The sequence below is a fragment of the Epinephelus lanceolatus genome, chromosome 15 (genome assembly GCF_041903045.1).
Source record: "Epinephelus lanceolatus isolate andai-2023 chromosome 15, ASM4190304v1, whole genome shotgun sequence".
NCBI classification, from domain to species: domain Eukaryota; kingdom Metazoa; phylum Chordata; class Actinopteri; order Perciformes; family Serranidae; genus Epinephelus; species Epinephelus lanceolatus.
Window position 1 is genome coordinate 36,083,722 of NC_135748.1, and position 19,930 is coordinate 36,103,651.

The 19,930-nt window shown below is 40.2% G+C and overlaps 2 long non-coding RNA genes across 2 annotated transcripts; both read left to right on the top strand.

The window, feature by feature from the left end:
- Nucleotides 1–6,148: 6,148 nt before the first annotated feature.
- On the top strand, nt 6,149–8,195 carry LOC144467022 (uncharacterized). Its single transcript, XR_013493410.1, has 3 exons — nt 6,149–6,592; nt 6,821–7,397; nt 7,572–8,195. It is a non-coding gene; the product is annotated as an uncharacterized LOC144467022 (long non-coding RNA).
- Nucleotides 8,196–9,548: 1,353 nt separating this feature from the next.
- On the top strand, nt 9,549–10,870 carry LOC144467021 (uncharacterized). The gene is made up of 3 exons (XR_013493409.1): nt 9,549–9,749; nt 9,834–10,428; nt 10,511–10,870. It is a non-coding gene; the product is annotated as an uncharacterized LOC144467021 (long non-coding RNA).
- The last annotated feature ends 9,060 nt before the right edge of the window (nt 10,871–19,930 follow it).

The window sequence follows — 19,930 nt, forward strand, 5'->3', positions numbered from 1 at the left end:
TGGATATCCTGAAGCTGGAGTGGCTGTGAAGATAGAAGGGCGTGCAGAGAAAGGCCAGACCTGCACATTAACAATTGAAGAACTCAGCCTGAACAGCAATGCAGTGTACTTCTGTGCTGCTAGTAAACACAGTGCTACATAACACTGATCCTCAGTACAAAAACCTCCTCATAACACATTTTTTAATCTCCGTATCACAGCTCAAAGCCCCTTGCACCTGCATTTAACCATTCTAACCACTGTTTGTATTCCCTCTGATCCAGATCAGTTATTATAGCCGGAGGTTCCTTACAGTGCATCCCAACAGCAGCCTCATACATTCATGACTGCAGAGGCTACATCTCACTGAAACAGGATCAGTAATATGACTTCTGTTCTTGTCTTGTTGAATTTTAGTGTTGCTGCTGACTGTCTGCCTGGGTCCAGAATGTTCAATCCGCCCACTCATTAACTGTGTGTATGACTTCCTATAAAAAGTCATGCACCCAAATTTGTACATATCCCATGTCATCATGAGCAAGTAATTCCTGCGTAACCCAGGTATTTAGGAAGGTAGGGATCATGTGACCAGTGCGCTGACGGGAGCAAACAAAGAAGCTGTCTATAAGGAGAAAGGTTGGGGTGGTGGATGGGTTGCAAAACACAGGACTTTCCCCTGGGACTTTTGCTAAGAGACAGAATTTCAGTACCAAGTGAACTGTGAGTCATTTTAAGTTATGTCCTCACCATGTTTCTTTTCCTAAACCTAACCACAGTAACTTTAACTGCCTAAACCTAACTTCAGTAACATTACTTTAATTACGTAACTTTATCTTAAGGGCGAAACATTATTCCTGGAGCACCAATTTGTAAGATATCATACTGTTGAGTGTGCATTTTCGTAGGATAGGATAGGTTCAATGAGGATACATGGATCAGTGCCATGGGCAGGTCTAACGGCGTTGTAAAGCTATTAGAGCTTAGATCGGGCCCGAAAAATCCAGCCCGACCCCACCCGAGACTGTGCATGCTCTGTCCGAGTCTGGCCTGGCCCATTCCTTTAACTGTAACTACGAGCCTGGTTTAAACCCGACATTTTTTTAAGGATACGAACGTGGACATTGAAGGCTGACTCTCGTCTTTCTTTCCATGGCAAGCCTTCCTCATGTGCCTCTGAAGTGTCGAGGTCCCCGTCTTTTTGCTGTCATATACCAGCATCGTGCTGCATTTGGTACACCCAACGAAGTAGACACACACGTTGTCACCATCGAAAACTCACATGTGCGCGGCCAGTGGCGCTGTCAAGGGGAGGCCTCAGCCCCACCCCCCAGGTGTGATAAGTAGTTGATTCCATAGCTTAGGTCTATTATGAGGAGGAGCCCGACCCGTCCAAGCCCGAGGATAGTGGCGGGAATTTACAGCCCGACATGGCCCATGGGTTGGGTGAGCTTCGGGTCAGGTTTGGGCTCAGGCAGAGAATCTAAGCTCTAGAAGCTATCACCAAGCATTGTCAAGTGCTGTACTGGAACCAATGACGAGTAATAATGATGGTGAGCACTATAGACAAGATAAGACGTTGCTAGCGAAGCTGTTCTAAATCGATTCTTCTTCTTTGTCTTCTCATATCGCCTGATATCGTAGTTTGTTTGACTTCGCTACCATCCGCTCTTAAAACCCCTGCAAAACAGATATGTTGCCATGGCTACCCCTCACTGAAGACTTAGAGGCCGTTTACACGTTGCTGGCTATTTTCATAAACGGACATTTCACCGTCTCCGTTTTCAAAAAGATCTTCGTTTACACTTACCCGTGTATATATACACAAGAGCATGCCAACCTGTAGGTGGCAGTGTAACAAGAAGCTCTAGCCTTCCATGTATCCATTGTCACTGTAGCAACATAGGTCGTACTTTTGACACAGGCGCAAGTTCCGGCGCATACTGTGACGTCGGCTGCCTATAACTCTGTTTATCTCAGTTTACATGCAAACGTGCAACCGGAGTTTTCCAAAATCTCCACTCTGGCCGGAGTTTTTAGAAAGACTCGTTTTCAGAAGAGAAATCTCCGTTTGCGTGTAAACGAAGGGCACAAATGAAGGAAGATGTCTCCGATTATCAAAATCACTGTGTACGTGTAAACGGCCTCTTAAAATTATGTTCGATTCAGGCAGATACGTTAATCTCTCATGAATCCCCCTCACACATGGGAATCAGTTAAAGTGAATGCAATGTCAGACTGAAGATGGAAATGGAGTGAGAGCACATGCCAATTTTTTTCAGTTATCAGAGTCATAATTTCAGAAATATTTTCAACTAAAAACTAATACTGCACTATTAGAGAAGTAAAAAATCGGAATAAATGTAACTGGCTTGTTGAAATAATCCCCACAAACCTATGTACACAAGTCTTTGTTGTTTGTCTTCCTGTCAGAAGGTGGCAGTATAGCTTAACTGAGCCGGTGTCGCTGACGAGATGGTTTTAATATTTAGAGCAAGAGGAAGCACTATGACACCGCCCACTTTAACATATTTGTCTCTTCTTTTCCTGATAGATGGGTTTACTTAAAAAAAAAAAAAAAAAAAAAAAAAAAAAACAAGGAGGTGAAAGTAATCAGTATATCAGCACATACTGAGGTGAAGACACAGTTCCAGAAAACAACACAATGATCCTTTTCATCTGTATAGCTATTGATCTTTTTCTGGTTTCAGGTAATAAAATTCTTTGCAATTTGGAAAGTGTATTTACTCTTATTTTGCAGTAAGCTACAGTAAGTTTCTGAAGCTATTCAATTTGCATGTTATGGGCTCTGACGTGCTGCTTATGGGATGAGAGAAAAATGAACTGATAACTAAAGAAAAGTGTCTTCACTGTCTTCATCTTCTGTGATTTTATATTGTTGTGTTGTTTCGTTTATGCTTTTTCCACAGGCTCCAAAGTCTACCAGACTCCAGCTGACATATACAGCGAACCTGAAGAAACAGCCAAAATCAACTGTTCACACAGTGTTCAGAATTATGATCAAATCCTCTGGTACAAGCAAACAAAGAATAGCCAACTACAGCTCCTGGGATACATGTATGCTGGTACGGGTACTCCTGAGGCTGGACTGAGTGTGAAGATAGATGGGGATGCAGAAAAAGACCAAATCTGCACGTTAACAATTGAAGGACTCAACCCGAGCAGCAGTGCAGTGTACTTTTGTGCTGCCAGGTTACACAGTGCTACTTATCACTGCTCCTCAGTACAAAAACCTCCTCATCACACATTTTGTTTTATCTCTGTATTACAGCCTGTTGCACCTGTACTGACTCACTCCAACCAACACTGTTTTTTGTCTCTTATTTAAGACCACAGGTTTTAATGGGAGGTTCCCTTTGTGGAGCAGTGCAGTATTTAACCTCCCTCAGATACTCATCATGTCTGCTGCGGCTGCATCTGATGTTAGTAGGATCACTATGATGACACAAGCTCTATTCATATTTGTAGTCTTGGCTCTGCGGCTTCAAGGTATAAGAATTTACTTTTATTTTACTTTACTTTCTAATGGAGTTAGAGTTTTTATCTTGTTTTAATGTCTACATGTTTTTGCTTGTACCAACAACTAGTGCACGAAAATCATTTAAATACTATGACTAAACAACAGGTTGCTGGTGTTTCAACAATCTAACAACTTATACTATATTATCATAACACTTAGTAGTTAAATGCAATTTTCTTTACAAATAGACTGTTTGGTGCAAAAGCTTGTAGGGATTATAACAAGGCTTGTTGTTTTGCTTCCTCTCATGAGGTGGGAGTATATCTTTACTGAGCTGTGGTGTGTGGCAGTAGCTGACGTGATGGTGTTATTCTTTAGAGGAGGAGGAAGCACCATGACATCATCCACCTTAAAAGGTTGTGTGTGTTTTCTCCTCACATAAAGAGATGGAAATAAAGCATACCAGCGTATACTGTGATGAAAACACAACCAATAACTGGACTGATCTGAAGTTTAGTCAGAACAGAAGACACATCATGATAATTATTTTCTGTATAATCTTTAATGCTGTACTGGTTTCAGGTAAGGAAAAGTGTTTTTCGTCTTTTTTTTTTTTTTTTTTAAGGTGAATTCCCAAATTCTTTTCATGATATATTAACTTAATGTAACTGTTTACTGTTGTGCACTTTGAGTGGTTTTTAATTATGCTTTTTCCACAGGTTCCTCACTCAGCAACAAAGTCCAACAGACTCCTACTGACATGTACGCTGAAACTGGAAAAACAGCCGATATCAGCTGTTCACACAATATTCAGGATTATACCCGAATCCTCTGGTACAAACAGTCAAAGAACAAACAAATGCAGCTCCTGGGATACATGAATGTTAATACTGGATATCCTGAAGCTGGAGTGGCTGTGAAGATAGAAGGGCGTGCAGAGAAAGGCCAGACCTGCACATTAACAATTGAAGAACTCAGCCTGAACAGCAATGCAGTGTACTTCTGTGCTGCTAGTAAACACAGTGCTACATAACACTGATCCTCAGTACAAAAACCTCCTCATAACACATTTTTTAATCTCCGTATCACAGCTCAAAGCCCCTTGCACCTGCATTTAACCATTCTAACCACTGTTTGTATTCCCTCTGATCCAGATCAGTTATTATAGCCGGAGGTTCCTTACAGTGCGTCCTAACAGCAGCCTCATACATTCATGACTGCAGAGGCTACATCTCACTGAAACAGGATCAGTAATATGACTTCTGTTCTTGTCTTGTTGAATTTTAGTGTTGCTGCTGACTGTCTGCCTGGGTCCAGAATGTTCAATCCGCCCACTCATTAACTGTGTGTATGACTTCCTATAAAAAGTCATGCACCCAAATTTGTACATATCCCATGTCATCATGAGCAAGTAATTCCTGCGTAACCCAGGTATTTAGGAAGGTAGGGATCATGTGACCAGTGCGCTGACGGGAGCAAACAAAGAAGCTGTCTATAAGGAGAAAGGTCGGGGTGGTGGATGGGTTGCAAAACACAGGACTTTCCCCTGGGACTTTTGCTAAGAGACAGAATTTCAGTACCAAGTGAACTGTGAGTCATTTTAAGTTATGTCCTCACCATGTTTCTTTTCCTAAACCTAACCACAGTAACTTTAACTGCCTAAACCTAACTTCAGTAACATTACTTTAATTACGTAACTTTATCTTAAGGGCGAAACATTATTCCTGGAGCACCAATTTGTAAGATATCATACTGTTGAGTGTGCATTTTCGTAGGATAGGATAGGTTCAATGAGGATACATGGATCATTTCCATGGGCAGGTCTAACGGCGTTGTAAAGCTATTAGAGCTTAGATCGGGCCCGAAAAATCCAGCCCGACCCCACCCGAGCCTGCGCATGTTCTGTCCGAGTCTGGCCTGGCCCATTCCTTTAACTGTAACTACGAGCCTGGTTTAAACCCGACATTCTTTTAAGGATACGAACGTGGACATTGAAGGCTGACTCTCGTCTTTTTTTCCATGGCAAGCCTTCCTCATGTGCCTCTGAAGTGTCCCCGTGTTTTTGCTGTCATATACCAGCATCGTGCTGCATTTGGTACACCCAACGAAGTAGACACACACGTTGTCACCATCGAAAACTCACATGTGCGCGGCCAGTGGCGCTGTCAAGGGGAGGCCGCAGCCCCACCCCCCAGGTGTGATAAGTAGTTGATTCCATAGCTTAGGTCTATTATGAGGAGGAGCCCGACCCGTCCAAACCCGAGGATAGTGGCAGGAATTTACGGCCCGACATGGCCCATGGGTCGGGTGAGCTTCGGGTCAGGTTTGGACTCAGGCAGAGAATCTAAGCTCAAGAAGCTATCACCAAGCATTGTCAAATGCTGCACTGGAACCAATGACGAGTAATAATGATGGTGAGCACTATAGACAAGATAAGACGTTGCTAGCGAAGCTGTTCTAAATCGATTCTTCTTCTTTGTCTTCTCATATCGCCCGATATCGTAGTTTGTTTGACTTCGCTACCATCCGCTCTTAAAACCCCTGCAAAACAGATATGTTGCCATGGCTACCCCTCACTGAAGACTTAAAATTATGTTCGATTCAGGCAGATACGTTAATCTCTCATGAATCCCCCTCACACATGGGAATCAGTTAAAGTGAACGCAATGTCAGACTGAAGATGGAAATGGAGTGAGAGCACATGCCAAATTTTTTCAGTTATCAGAGTCATAATTTCAGAAATATTTTCAGCAAACTAAAAACTAATACTGCATTATTAGAGAAGTACAAAATCAAATTAAATGCAACTGGCTTGTTGAAATAATCCCCACAAACCTATGTACACAAGTCTTTGTTGTTTGTCTTCCTGTCAGAAGGTGGCAGTATAGCTTAACTGAGCCAGTGTAGAGTGGTGTCGCTGACAAGATGGTTTTAATATTTAGAGCAAGAGGAAGCACTATGACACCGCCCACTTTAACATATTTGTCTCTTCTTTTCCTGATAGATGGGTTTACTCAAAAAGTAAGGAAGAAAGTAATCAGTATATCAGCACATACTGAGGTGAAGACACAGTTCCAGAAAACAACACAATGATCCTTTTCATCTGTATAACTATTGATCTTTTTCTAGTTTCAGGTAATAAAATTCTTTGCAATTTGTATTGCATTATTTTAGTATTTACTCTTATTTTGCAGTAAGCTACAGTAAGTTTCTGAAGCTATTCAATTTGCACGTTATGGGCTCTGATGTGCTGCTTATGGGATGAGAGAAAAATGAACTGATAACTAAAGAAAAGTGTCTTCACTGTCTTCATCTTCTGTGATTTTATATTGTTGTGTTGTTTCGTTTATGCTTTTTCCACAGGCTCCAAAGTCTACCAGACTCCAGCTGACATATACAGTGAACCTGAAGAAACAGCCAAAATCAACTGTTCACACAGTGTTCAGAATTATGATCAAATCTTCTGGTACAAGCAAACAAAGAATAGCCAACTACAGCTCCTGGGATACATGTATGCTGGTACGGGTACTCCTGAGGCTGGACTGAGTGTGAAGATAGATGGGGATGCAGAAAAAGACCAAATCTGCACGTTAACAATTGAAGGACTCAACCCGAGCAGCAGTGCAGTGTACTTCTGTGCTGCCAAGTTACACAGTGCTACTTATCACTGCTCCTCAGTACAAAAACCTCCTCATCACACATTTTGTTTTATCTCTGTATTACAGCCTGTTGCACCTGTACTGACTCACTCCAACCAACACTGTTTTTTGTCTCTTATTTAAGAACACAGGTTTTAATGGGAGGTTCCCTTTGTGGAGCAACGCAGTATTTAACCTCCCTCAGATACTCATCATGTCTGCTGCGGCTGCATCTGATGTTAGCAGGATCACTATGACACAAGCTCTATTCATATTTGTAGTCTCGGCTCTGCGGTTTCAAGGTACAGGGATTTACATTTACTTTTTAACAACATAAGAGGTGTACATTTTCCTCTTTAATTTGACATGTATTCATTGACATGGCAGCTTATATGTAATATGTCATTTTGACTGCTTGAAGAACTTTTTTCAGAAGGAAGAAAAAATATATCCAATTCTGTATTTCATCCACACAGGTCACTGCCAGGATGTGATCCAATACCCTAAAATCAGCTGGAGTTTTGCTTCCCAAACTGCAGAGATGAACTGCAGCCACAATAAAGACATTTCTCATACTGAGATGTACTGGTACAGGCAGCATCCAGGAGAGACCATGACCCGCATAGTCTACACAGTTTGGGGTGGACAACCAGACTATGGTGGCGACCCTCAAACTAAATATGCAGCTATCAAAGATAACATAGAGAGTGGGGCTCTGACTGTGAAAGACCTGCAACCTGACGACAGCGGCGTGTATTTCTGTGCTGTCAGCAAACACAGTGATGTCAAACGTATGAGCAGCTGAACAAAAACTAGTTGCCAGTGCATCTGCTGAGTGTGTTAGGGACCAGCTATTGGCTTTTATATTGTTCCAGCAGGTGGAGCTGAAGCTCCAGATATACTCTCAACACATTCAACACTGTGACATTTAATGCAGCTGGTGTAGATTTAATAGGAGGCTGCTGATGAAGAGTCTACAGTAGAGCGGCTCAGTGTTCTGTGTTCATTCAGACGGGAGGTCAACATGTCAACATTATTCTTTTTATCTTGGATCATTGGTAATCACTTTTACCATTCAGGAATGCCACTTTATCCATAGTTCTGACATTGATTATTGATTTTCCTTTTTCTAGGTGTTTGTCTGGGTCTTGATGTCCGTCAGTCTCCCTCTGATCTCATCACAAAACCTGGTGACAAGGTGCAGATGTTCTGCAGCCATGATAAAACTGACTACAGGATGATGCTCTGGTACCAGCGGTCACCTGGAGACACAGCTATGAAACTCATTGGATATTTGAACTACCAAGCGGACACAATGGAAGAGCCATATAGAAAACATTTTAACATCTCTGGAAATTTGGGTGGAGATGGCGTAAAAAATGGCTCACTTACAGTTCAAATAACTGGACCTGAGCACAGTGCAGTTTACTACTGTGCAGCCAGCAAAGCACAGTGACTATAGTTTCCGTCTTCCTTATACAAAAACTACTAACCCTTATCAGCATTTATGGTTGTAAATGACACCTTGAACAGACCCCTCCCAACCAGCTGCAGTTTCATTGAAGCTTTAGTGTTTGCCAGCTGATGTAGAGTGATGATGTTTCTTCATTACTTCCGTTTCCTCTTTAAACCTTAGTCAGCCCATGAAGCTCCAGATGAATCTCCATCACCAACAGAGTCTGCAGAACTCCTGAGCAATTGTTTTATTTTGAGAAAGCCAATATGATCCACTCTCTCCTTCTCTGTTGTCTGGCAGGTAATCCATTTTTCAATTATGTACAGAAAACACTGTTTTGCCTCAATCTAGTATTATGTAACTATTCCCTATTTTTGTCCTGGATCTATTTTGTCTAGGTGTTTGCCTGAGTCTCGATGTCCGTCAGTCTCCCTCTGATCTCATCACAAAACCTGGTGACAAGGTGCAGATGTTCTGCAGCCATGATAAAACTGACTACAGGATGATGCTCTGGTACCAGCGGTCACCTGGAGACACAGCTATGAAACTCATTGGATATTTGTACTTCCAAGATGTCAAAATGGAAGACCCATATAAATATGACTTTAACATATCTGGAGATTTGGGGGGAAATACAGCAAAGAATGGCTCTCTTATCATCAACCTTGTTAACCAAGAGCACAGTGCAGTTTACTACTGTGCAGCTAGAGAAACACGATGACAAAAATCCCCCCTGAATGTTACAAAAACTCTGCACAAGCTTTTCTCATCAGTGGTTTATAATAAGACATGGCATAAACTGCTCCCACACACCTGCTTCTGTGGTTACACTTTGGTTTGATGCAATCATAACTCATGCAACTGTGTTTCTATGTTATTGTTCTTATTCTAATTTAACCCAGTAAACTTTTACAGTAATTCTTTAATACGTAACGAAATCTGTCAAACCCAAAACATCTTTTGAGGAAGAGTGTGTTTCTAGAGATCAGTTTGATGTAGAACTAAATGAAGCCACTCCTCTTTTCTACATCACATTTGCTTCCTACGTAAATGTGACTCAGTTTAGTGAGAAGGCACAAACAGCAGAGACCTTTTCATGACTAAATTTTGCATTTCGTCCATGACATCAGAGTAACACGGGGCTCCATGTCAAATCTAAACATGATAATTCAATTTCTCTTTTGCTGTTTCCTCACAGGTAATAACTGCTTCTCTGCAAAATAAGATGCAATGAATTTACTTTCACATCTTAAATCAATAATCTGTCCAACTCTATTTACAGCAGGTATTTCTCTGGGGGTTCAGGTCCATCAGTCTCCCTCTGCTGTCATCAGAAAGGCCGGTGATGATGTGCAGCTTGTCTGTGCTCATGGACAAACGGACTACACAGTGATGCTGTGGTACCAGCAGTCACCTGCAGACATGGCTCTCAAACTGATCGGATATTTAGAATATGGTAGAATGAGCTATGAAGGATTGTATAAAGAGCATTTCAACATCACTGGAGATTTGAGTGGAAACACAGCGAAGAATGGGTCTCTGTTTATAGTGGACCTGAAAGAGTCTGAGCACAGTGCAGTGTACTACTGTGCAGCTCGATATGCACGTTGAGGCAGACCTCCTTTCCAATACACAAAAACTAAACACCACCCTTTATCAACTGTGGTTTTGTGAATTCTTGAAAAGACCTTCACCAGCCAGCTGCAGTCGAGGTCTGTCATGTGATTCCTACCTCACTTCCTCATTACTCTGCTGGGTTTGTTCATACTCAGTCCAGTCTTGTAGCCGAAGCAGACGTCTCATCACCATTATCTTTTTCACAAAGATGAGACAAACAACTAAAATGATCTGTTCTTTACTTTTTTGTCATCTTATAGGTAATGTTATCTATTCTCCAGCTCACAATAGTATACTTTCACACACAAGCAAATAAACCCTGAGCTTTGTCTCTCATTGTAGGTTTTTCTCTGGGGATTCAGATCCGTCAGTCTCCCTCTGCTATCAGGAAGCCGGGTGACGATGTACAGCTTTTCTGCACGCATGAAAAAAGTGACTACAGAGTGATGCTGTGGTACCAGCGGTCACCTGGAGACACAGCTTTGAAACTTATTGGATACGGATATGTGCAGTTCAAAAACGACAGCGTGGAAGAGCCATTTAGAAAACATTTCAAATTATCTGGAGATTTGACTGGAGACAAGAAAAATGGTTCTCTTTCCATAACCAATCTAAAACCACTTGAACACACGGCAACGTACTTCTGTGCAGCCAGTGAGGCACAGTACATCAAACATCCATCTGCTCTTGACAAAAACCTCTTTACACCGCCACTCTGAATGTAGGTTAAGGAGTAAATTATCACCCCTATCTATGATCATGTGATTATTTGTAGGTTTCACAAGTACTTCATTCCTCACAGCTAAGGCATCAAATATTCTCAATGGTTCCCAAGCCACAAAACATTTAACACTGGCTCCAAAGGACGCCATGCGACTACTTGTACTGCTGAGGTCAATCTAAATAAATGTATGTCATAACCGCATTGACGCACAGGCTAAATAAGGTTAAGTTTAATTTGTGAAATTGTGTAATTGCCTCGTGTAAATCTGCCCTGTAAATAACCATGACTAGAGTGTAACTGTTGGCAAAGATAGACTGAATGAAAAGTTTCTCAGTATTTACATACTCTCTGATTTCTCTACATCACTTCCTGTCCCTCCTTCTGATCCACAAAGCTGAGCGATTCTAGCTGGTTCTTCACAATCAACAAGATGCCATCTCCTTTAATCATTTCCATCATCACTGTTGTCTGGATTAAAGGTACTGCACATTTATTAATCTTTTTTTTCCACATTTATTTTGGAATTAACCATCAAAGATCTTAATTGGTGGAGCAACTGAGGCGGAAGATTTCTTCCACTAATCACTAATCATTGGCTGTTTATTTCTACAATGATTAAAATTGTTTCTCTCTTCACAGGAGTTTACCTCAGTAAAGACAAACAGGTGTTTCAGACTCCAAATGACCTGTTCTGGACACCAAATACTGAAGTCAACCTGAGCCTCACGCATAAAATCCCAAGCTATGACACTATCCTCTGGTATCAGTGCTCAGCAGGAGACACTGCCCTGAAGCTGATCGCCTACATGAGATATAAAAATCCTAAGATTGAGCCAGGGTTTGAAAACAAATTCAACGTGAGTGGAGATGGAGAGAAAACAGCTTATCTTCACATCCTGAACCTGAAACACCCTGAAGACAGTGGAGAATATTTCGGTGCAGCAAGTATGCACAGTAATAAAAACAGGGACGCTCTCATACAAAAACCTCCATAATGATCCAGCAGATAACAACACACCGACAGGAAACCACTGAAACCATGTGACGCCGTATCAAAACTCTGAGAAAAGTCTTCATTATAACTGCTTCATAAGAAAATATGCACTGAAGTGAGGTAGAAATGTAAAAGATAATAACAATTGTGATAAAACAGACAATTACAAAACGTAGCATTAATGCTCAGCTTTCTCCACTGTGCAGATGAAGTCAAGAAAGGATATGTTGAACCATTGGAGATGTTTTACAAGTTCAGTACATTGCAACTTAAACTTTGATGACGGGACAATGTCAGGACAAGTATTTTAAGAAAAATAATACTTCTGCTGATTAGGTTATAGGTACATTTTGTTTCTTTCTGATGATACCTTGTTTGTGTGCTGAGTTACTTGTAGGGCTGTAGTCTCCTGGTCGACTACTCGATTATTTGGTTGCTATGCTCTCGTCCGACCAAATTCTCATTGGTCGAATAATCGCCGTGTTACTTTCATAAGGAGAAAAGTGCTACATCAACAGCTTTCCAGGATTAATCCATTATTTCCTGCAGCAGGGGGGGGACAGGCTAAGTTACCTGTGAAAATGAGGGTTGACAGAAAGTTGAACTCGCCCACCCTCACGCTCAGCTTCGCGGTGACACTGACCTCCTGTCAGTTTCTGTATACTGACACCATTTCCCTCAGTGGAAACGAAACTTGTATTTACTTGTATTTCACAGATAAGAAACAATAAATTGTGAAAACAGTAAAGCCTCCACTAAAATAGCATTTTAAGTCGTGTGTGTGATTTATCCTTCGGGGATTTATACTTCAGGATTTATCCTGGCTTCATATGAGCAGAGGAAATCTCCACTCGTCGCTAGGCTAATGTATAACGTTACAATGTAAAATGCCATAGCCTGGCGCCAATAAAGTTAGCATGTTGTATTTGTTTGGAAAACGGGTTTAGTGTAACGTTTGTTTTGTCAGTGAATCTTGTGAGCGGCAATGGAGCCAAATTATGTACTGTTACCTTCGTTAAATGCTGCTGTTGTCCCTGACTTTATATGAGACAAGGGAAAGCTCGCTAGTCACTAGGCTAATATATACAATGTAAAATGCCATAGGCTGGCGCTAATAACATTAGCATGTTGTATTTGCTTGGAAAACATGTTTAGTATGAGACAGTTTTGTCGGTGAACCTTGTGAGTTGTAATGGAGCCAAACTGTGTGCTGTTACATTTGTTACATGTTACTGTTGTCCCTGGTTTTACATGAGAAGAGGGAAGAAAAAAAAATAAATCACTAGACGCTAGGCTAGTTTATACAATGTAAAATGCTATAGACTTGTGCTAATAACGTTAACATGTTGTATTGGTGGGGGAAATGTGTCCAGATAAAGACAAGTGTTTGTCTGTCAGTTCTGCAATTTATAGTGAAGCCAATTTGCGTACTTGTGTTTGAAATTGTCTCTATTAAGCCATGTTTAATGTGTGTTTTGACTCAACTATATAAATAAAGTTTGATTTGAACTAAATTTTACAGCACTTAACACAGTCCTCCACCGCCGACTAGCGTTTTGGAGGTGTAACTGCAGAGTGACACAGACACACCACCGCAGAAGTAAAAATTATGTGCAGATTTTTATTTTTTTCCCACGACTAATCGATTAGTTGAAGATTATGTACGACTTCAGTCGACCAAGATTTTCTTTGATTGACTACAGCTCGAATGATCATGTGATTATTTGTAGGTTTCACAAGTATTTCATTCCTCACAGCTAAGGCATTAAATATTCTCAGTGGTTCCCAAGTTACAAGAAATTTAACACTGTGCTCCAAGGACGCCATGCGACTACTAGTACTGCTGAGGTCAATCTAAATAAATGTATGTCGTAACCGCGTTGACGCACAGGCTAAATAAGGTTAAGTTTAGTTTGTGAAATAGTGTAATTGCCTCGTGTAAATCTGCCCGGTAAATAACCTTAACTAGAATGTAACTGTTGGCAAAGATAGACTGAATGAAAGTTTCTCAGTATTTACATATTCTCTGATTTCTCTACATCACTTCCTGTCCCTCCTTCTGATCCACAAAGCTGAGCGATTCTACCTGGTTCTTCACAATCAACAAGATGCCATCTCCTTTAATCATTTCCATCATCACTGTTGTCTGGATTAAAGGTACTGCACATTTATTAATCTTTTTTCCCACATTTATGTTGGAATTTAAACCATCAAAAATCTTTATTGGTGGAGCAACTGAGGTGGAAGATTTCTTCCACTAATCACTAATCATTGGCTGTTTATTTCTACAATGATTAACACTGTTTCTCTCTTCACAGGAGTTTACCTCAATAAGGAAAAACAGGTGTTTCAGACTCCAAATGACCTGTTCTGGACACCAAATACTAAAGTCAACCTGAGCCTCACACATAAAATCCCGAACTATAACACTATCCTCTGGTATCAGTGCTCAGCAGGAGACACTGCCCTGAAGCTGATCGCCTACATGAGTTATAAAACTCCAAAGATTGAGCCAGGGTTTGAAAACAAATTCAACGTGAGTGGAGATGGAGAGAAAACAGCTTATCTTCACATCCTGAACCTGAAACACCCTGAAGACAGTGGAGAATATTTCGGTGCAGCAAGTATGCACAGTAATAAAAACAGGGACGCTCTCATACAAAAACCTCCATAATGATCCAGCAGATAACAACACACCGACAGGAAACCACTGAAACCATGTGACGCCGTATCAAAACTCTGAGAAAAGTCTTCATTATAACTGCTTCATAAGAAAATATGGACTGAAGTGAGGTAGAAATGTAAAAGATAATAACAATTGTGATAAAACAGACAATTACAAAACGTAGCATTAATGCTCAGCTTTCTCCACTGTGCAGATGAAGTCAAGAAAGGATATGTTGAACCACTGGAGATGTTTTACAAGTTCAGTACATTGCAACTTAAACTTTGATGACGGGACAATGTCAGGACAAGTATTTTAAGAAAAATAATACTTCTGTTGATTAGGTTATAGGTACATTTTGTTTCTTTCTGATGATACCTTGTTTGTGTGCTGAGTTATTTGTAAGGCTGTAGTCTCCTGGTCGACTAGTCAATTATTTGATCACTATGCTCTTGTCCGACCAAATTCTCATTGGTCGAATAATCGCCGTGTTACTTTCATAAGGAGAAAAGTGCTACATCATCAGCTTTCCAGGCTTAATCCATTATTTCCTGCAGCGGGGGGACAGCCTAAGTTACCTGTGAAAATGAGGGTGTTATCAAAACAACCCCATTGTGACAGAAAGTTGAACTCACCCACCCTCACGCTCAGCGTCGCGGTGACACAGACCTCCTGTCAGTTTCTGTATACTGACACCATTTCCCTCAGTGGAAACGAAAATTGTATTTACATGTATTCCACAGATAAGAAACAATAAATTGTGAAGGCAGTAAATCCTCCACTAAAATAGCATTTTAAGTCGTGTGTGTTATTTATCCTTCGGAGATTTATACTTCAGGATTTATCCTGGCTTCATATGAGTAGAGGAAATCTCCACTCGTCGCTAGGCTAATGTATAACGTTACCATGTAAAATGCCATAGGCTGGCACTAATAACGTTGGCATGTTGTATTTGTTTGGAAAACGGGTTTAGTGTAACGGTTGTTTTGTCAGTGAATCTTGTGAGCTGCAATGGAGCCAAATTATGTACCGTTACCTTCGTTAAATGCTGCTGTTGTCCCTGACTTTATATGAGACAAGGGAAAGCTCGCTAGTCGCTAGGCTAATATATACAGTGTAAAATGCCACAGGCTGGCGCTAATAACGTTAGCATGTTGTATTTGCTTGGAAAACATGTTTAGTATGAGACAGTTTTGTTGGTGAACCTTTTGAGTTGTTATGGAGCCAAACTGTGTGCCGTTACATTTGTTAAATGTTGCCGTTGTCTCTGGTTTTACATGAAAAGAGGGAAGAAAAAAAAATCACTAGACGCTAGGCTAGTTTATACAATGTAAAATGCTATAGACTTGTGCTAATAACGTTAGCATGTTGTATTGGTTGGGGAAATGTGTGCAGATAAAGACAAGTGTTTGTCTGTCAGTTCTGCAATTTATAGTGAAGCCAATTTGCGTACTTGTGTTTGAAATTGTCTCTATTATGCCATATTTAATGTGTGTTTTGAATTAACTATATAAATAAAGTTTGATTTGAACTAAATTTTACAGCACTTAACACAGTCCTCCACCGCCGACTAGCGTTTTGGAGGTGTAACTGCAGAGTGACACAGACACACCACCGCAGAAGTAAAAATTATGTGCAGATTTTTATTTTTTTCCCACGACTAATCGATTAGTTGAAGATTATGTACGACTTCAGTCGACCAAGATTTTCTTTGATTGACTACAGCTCGAATGATCAAGTGATTATTTGTAGGTTTCACAAGTATTTCATTCCTCACAGCTAAGGCATTAAATATTCTCAGTGGTTCCCAAGTTACAAGACATTTAACACTGTGCTCCAACGGACGCCATGCTGAGGTCAGTCTAAATAAATGTATGTCATAACCGCATTGACGCACAGGCTAATTAAGGTTAGGTTTAGTTTGTGAAATAGTGTAATTGCCTCGTGTAAATCTGCCCGGTAAATAACCATAACTAGAGTGTAACTGTTGGCAAAGATAGACTGAATGAAAAGTTTCTCCATATTAACATATTCTCTAATTTCTCGACATCACTTCCTGTCCCTCCTTCTGATCCACAAAGCTGAGCGATTCTAGCTGGTTCTTCACAATCAACAAGATGACATCTCCTTTAATCATTTCCATCATCACTGTTGTCTGGATTAAAGGTACTGCACATTTATTAATCTTTTTTTTTCCACATCTATTGTGGAATTAACCATCAAAAATCTTTATTGGTGGAGCAACTGAGGCGGAAGATTTCTTCCACTAATCACTAATCATTGGCTGTTTATTTCTACAATGATTAACACTGTTTCTCTCTTCACAGGAGTTTACCTCAATAAGGAAAAACAGGTGTTTCAGACTCCAAATGACCTGTTCTGGACACCAAATACTAAAGTCAACCTGAGCCTCACGCATAAAATCCCGAGCTATGACACTATCCTCTGGTATCAGCGCTCAGCAGGAGACACTGCCCTGAAGCTGATCGCCTACATGTATTATAAAACTCCAAAGATTGAGCCAGGGTTTGAAAACAAATTCAACGTGAGTGGAGATGGAGAGAAAACAGCTTATCTTCACATCCTGAACCTGAAACACCCTGAAGACAGTGGAGAATATTTTGGTGCAGCAAGTATGCACAGTAATAAAAACAGGGACGCTCTCATACAAAAACCTCCATAATGATCCAGCAGATAACAACACACCAACAGGAAACCACTGAAACCATGTGACGCCGTATCAAAACTCTGAGAAAAGTCTTCATTATAACTGCTTCATAAGAAAATATGCACTGAAGTGAGGTAGAAATGTAAAAGATAATAATTGTGATAAAATAGACACTTACAAAATGTAATATTAATGCTCAGCTTTCTCCACTGTGCAGATTAAGTCAGTAAAGGATATATTGAACCATTGGAGATGTTTTACAAGTTCAGTGCATTGCAACTTAAACTTTGATGACGGGACAATGTCAGGACAAGTATTTTAAGAAAAATCTTACTTCTGCTGATTAGGTTATAGGTACATTTTGTTTCTTTCTGATGATACCTTGTTTGTGTGCTGAGTTACTTGTTTGTTTTTTTAAGTTGGTCTGAATCAACAAAATGTATTTGCCCTTTGGTTCTGTTCTGTTTTACTACATACCTACTTACTTTACTGTCTAATAAAATGTCCAAATATGGATCAAAACCCAAACATTCAATTTACTGTTACCTATGACAGAGAAAAGCAGTAAATCCTCACAAGGGAAAAGCTGATTGACGATTAAGCTTAATTGACTATCAAAACTGTTGCTGTTATTATTCTGTCCACGAGCTTATCAATTAATCAACAAATCACTTGAACTCTACACTAAAGTATTTTAAATACGGTTAACAAAGTTCATTTTTTGTCGTTTTTCAACCCGGGGCTGCACAATGAAACAATAAGCAAAGATGTGTAAACATGAAGTCTTTGGACTAACAGGTAACTAATTCATTGGGACATTTTGGTGACTATCCTCTTGCATTATCAGTATGATGAAAGGGGCCAACGTAGGGTAATTAAATTCTTGGAGACAGAGAGCTTTTTACTGCACTTAATGGATTTTTTCGTCTTCTCAGAGAACCTATAAGAAATAACCGGTGAGTGTTGTGGGGCGGGGGTGGTTACCTAGACGTACACAGTCTGCTGAAATTAAAATAATAATCATTAAAAATGCAAAATACAGTGTACAATAGGGTCCTGAAGAACTGATTCAACCAATAGGTGGAGACACAGCACTTAGTATGCAGCTTTTACCATGAGGATGTGGCAATGATTTAACCTGCACACACAGACACAACACCCTACTTCCTTACCCTGAGAGTTATTTGTTTCAGAGAAAAACTTTTCTCACATCAGTGCCCGATCATGTCTTCGTCTATGCAAACCTTTGGTTTCCTTTTCATGTGTTTTTATTGTAAGTTCTCATATTTCATACTAAATTAAAGTAGTCACTTTATATACAGGTATTAATATTTATAAAACACGCTAAACATGCTTAACATGAGTATGTTCTTGTTTTGCATTAATAATATTTTCTATATCTGTTTTCTTCACAGGTCAGGTGAATGCTGTTATATTTAAACAATTCCCTCCCAAGATAGTAAAGGAGGACACTGAGGTCCAGATTAAATGCAGTCATAATGACAATACTCTTCTATCAATGCTCTGGTATCAGCAAAGAGAAGACAGCATGTCTATGACCCTCATTGGGTATGGATATGGAACCAGCTCTCCAAACTATGAGGATGAGTTTGACAAAGAATTCGAGCTGACAAGAGAAGACACAGTGACAGGAGCTCTGGTTGTACGCAAAGCAAAGCTGTCACACTCTGCTGTGTATTTCTGCGCTGCCAGTACACAGTGATGTGGCTTAATGCCACTCCCTCACTAAAAACCCTCATCTCCTTCCTGCATATGAGACATGTGCATTTGCACAAGAGGTAGAGTCCTTCTTAATACACCGTTGGAGGAAGCAGTGTCTCTACTGCGACAGCACAGACTTGAGGAATGTCTCCAGTTGTGATAGCATTTCTTCTCATCTTGCTTCAATGTAAAGAAATTAGCTGCAAATTTTAATGTCGTTAATTTCAAACAGCACTTGTATTAATGTTTTTGGATGTTGGATTCTGTATATTGACTACTTTATAAAATCTGTGTTCTTCCAACAGATCAAGTTAAAAGTGTGACGTTTCAGCCATCTCATCCAAGAATAGTCAACGACACAGCCAGGGTAGAAATTAAATGCAATCATAATGATAACGATAAGTATGTAATGCTGTGGTACCAGCAAAAAGAGAAAGGTTTGATAACATTGATTGGATTCAGCTACAGCGGCAACGACCCCAATTATGAGGAGCAGTTTAAGGATCGGTTTGAAATAACAAGACAAGACATCCAAGCAGGAGCTCTGATTATTCAGAGTGTGACTCTATCAGACTCAGCTGTGTATTTCTGCGCTGCCAGCACACAGTGATGTGGTTTAATGTCATTCCCTCACTAAAAACCCTGCTCTCTTTTTTCTCTTGTTTTCATGCTCAAGATCCTAACAAAATGGTTTAAGATTTGTATTATAATATACATTTGTTCAACCAAAAATAACCCTTCCATTTTCATTCCTTTAAGAGTCATTCTGACTGATGATAATATAAATGATGTAATACCATGAAACTGCAATATTTTCTGAGACAGTTTTCGTACCGTGAAAATCTCATACCGTTGCAACCTTACTATGATGTCATTAGAGAGTATGTTTTTCTCGCCACTCCCCACAAGCAAAAGCCATGCTTGGCATAAAAAGGTAAGTCATGACAAGAATATGACAAGGCAAAACAGCAACAACCAACAACATAATA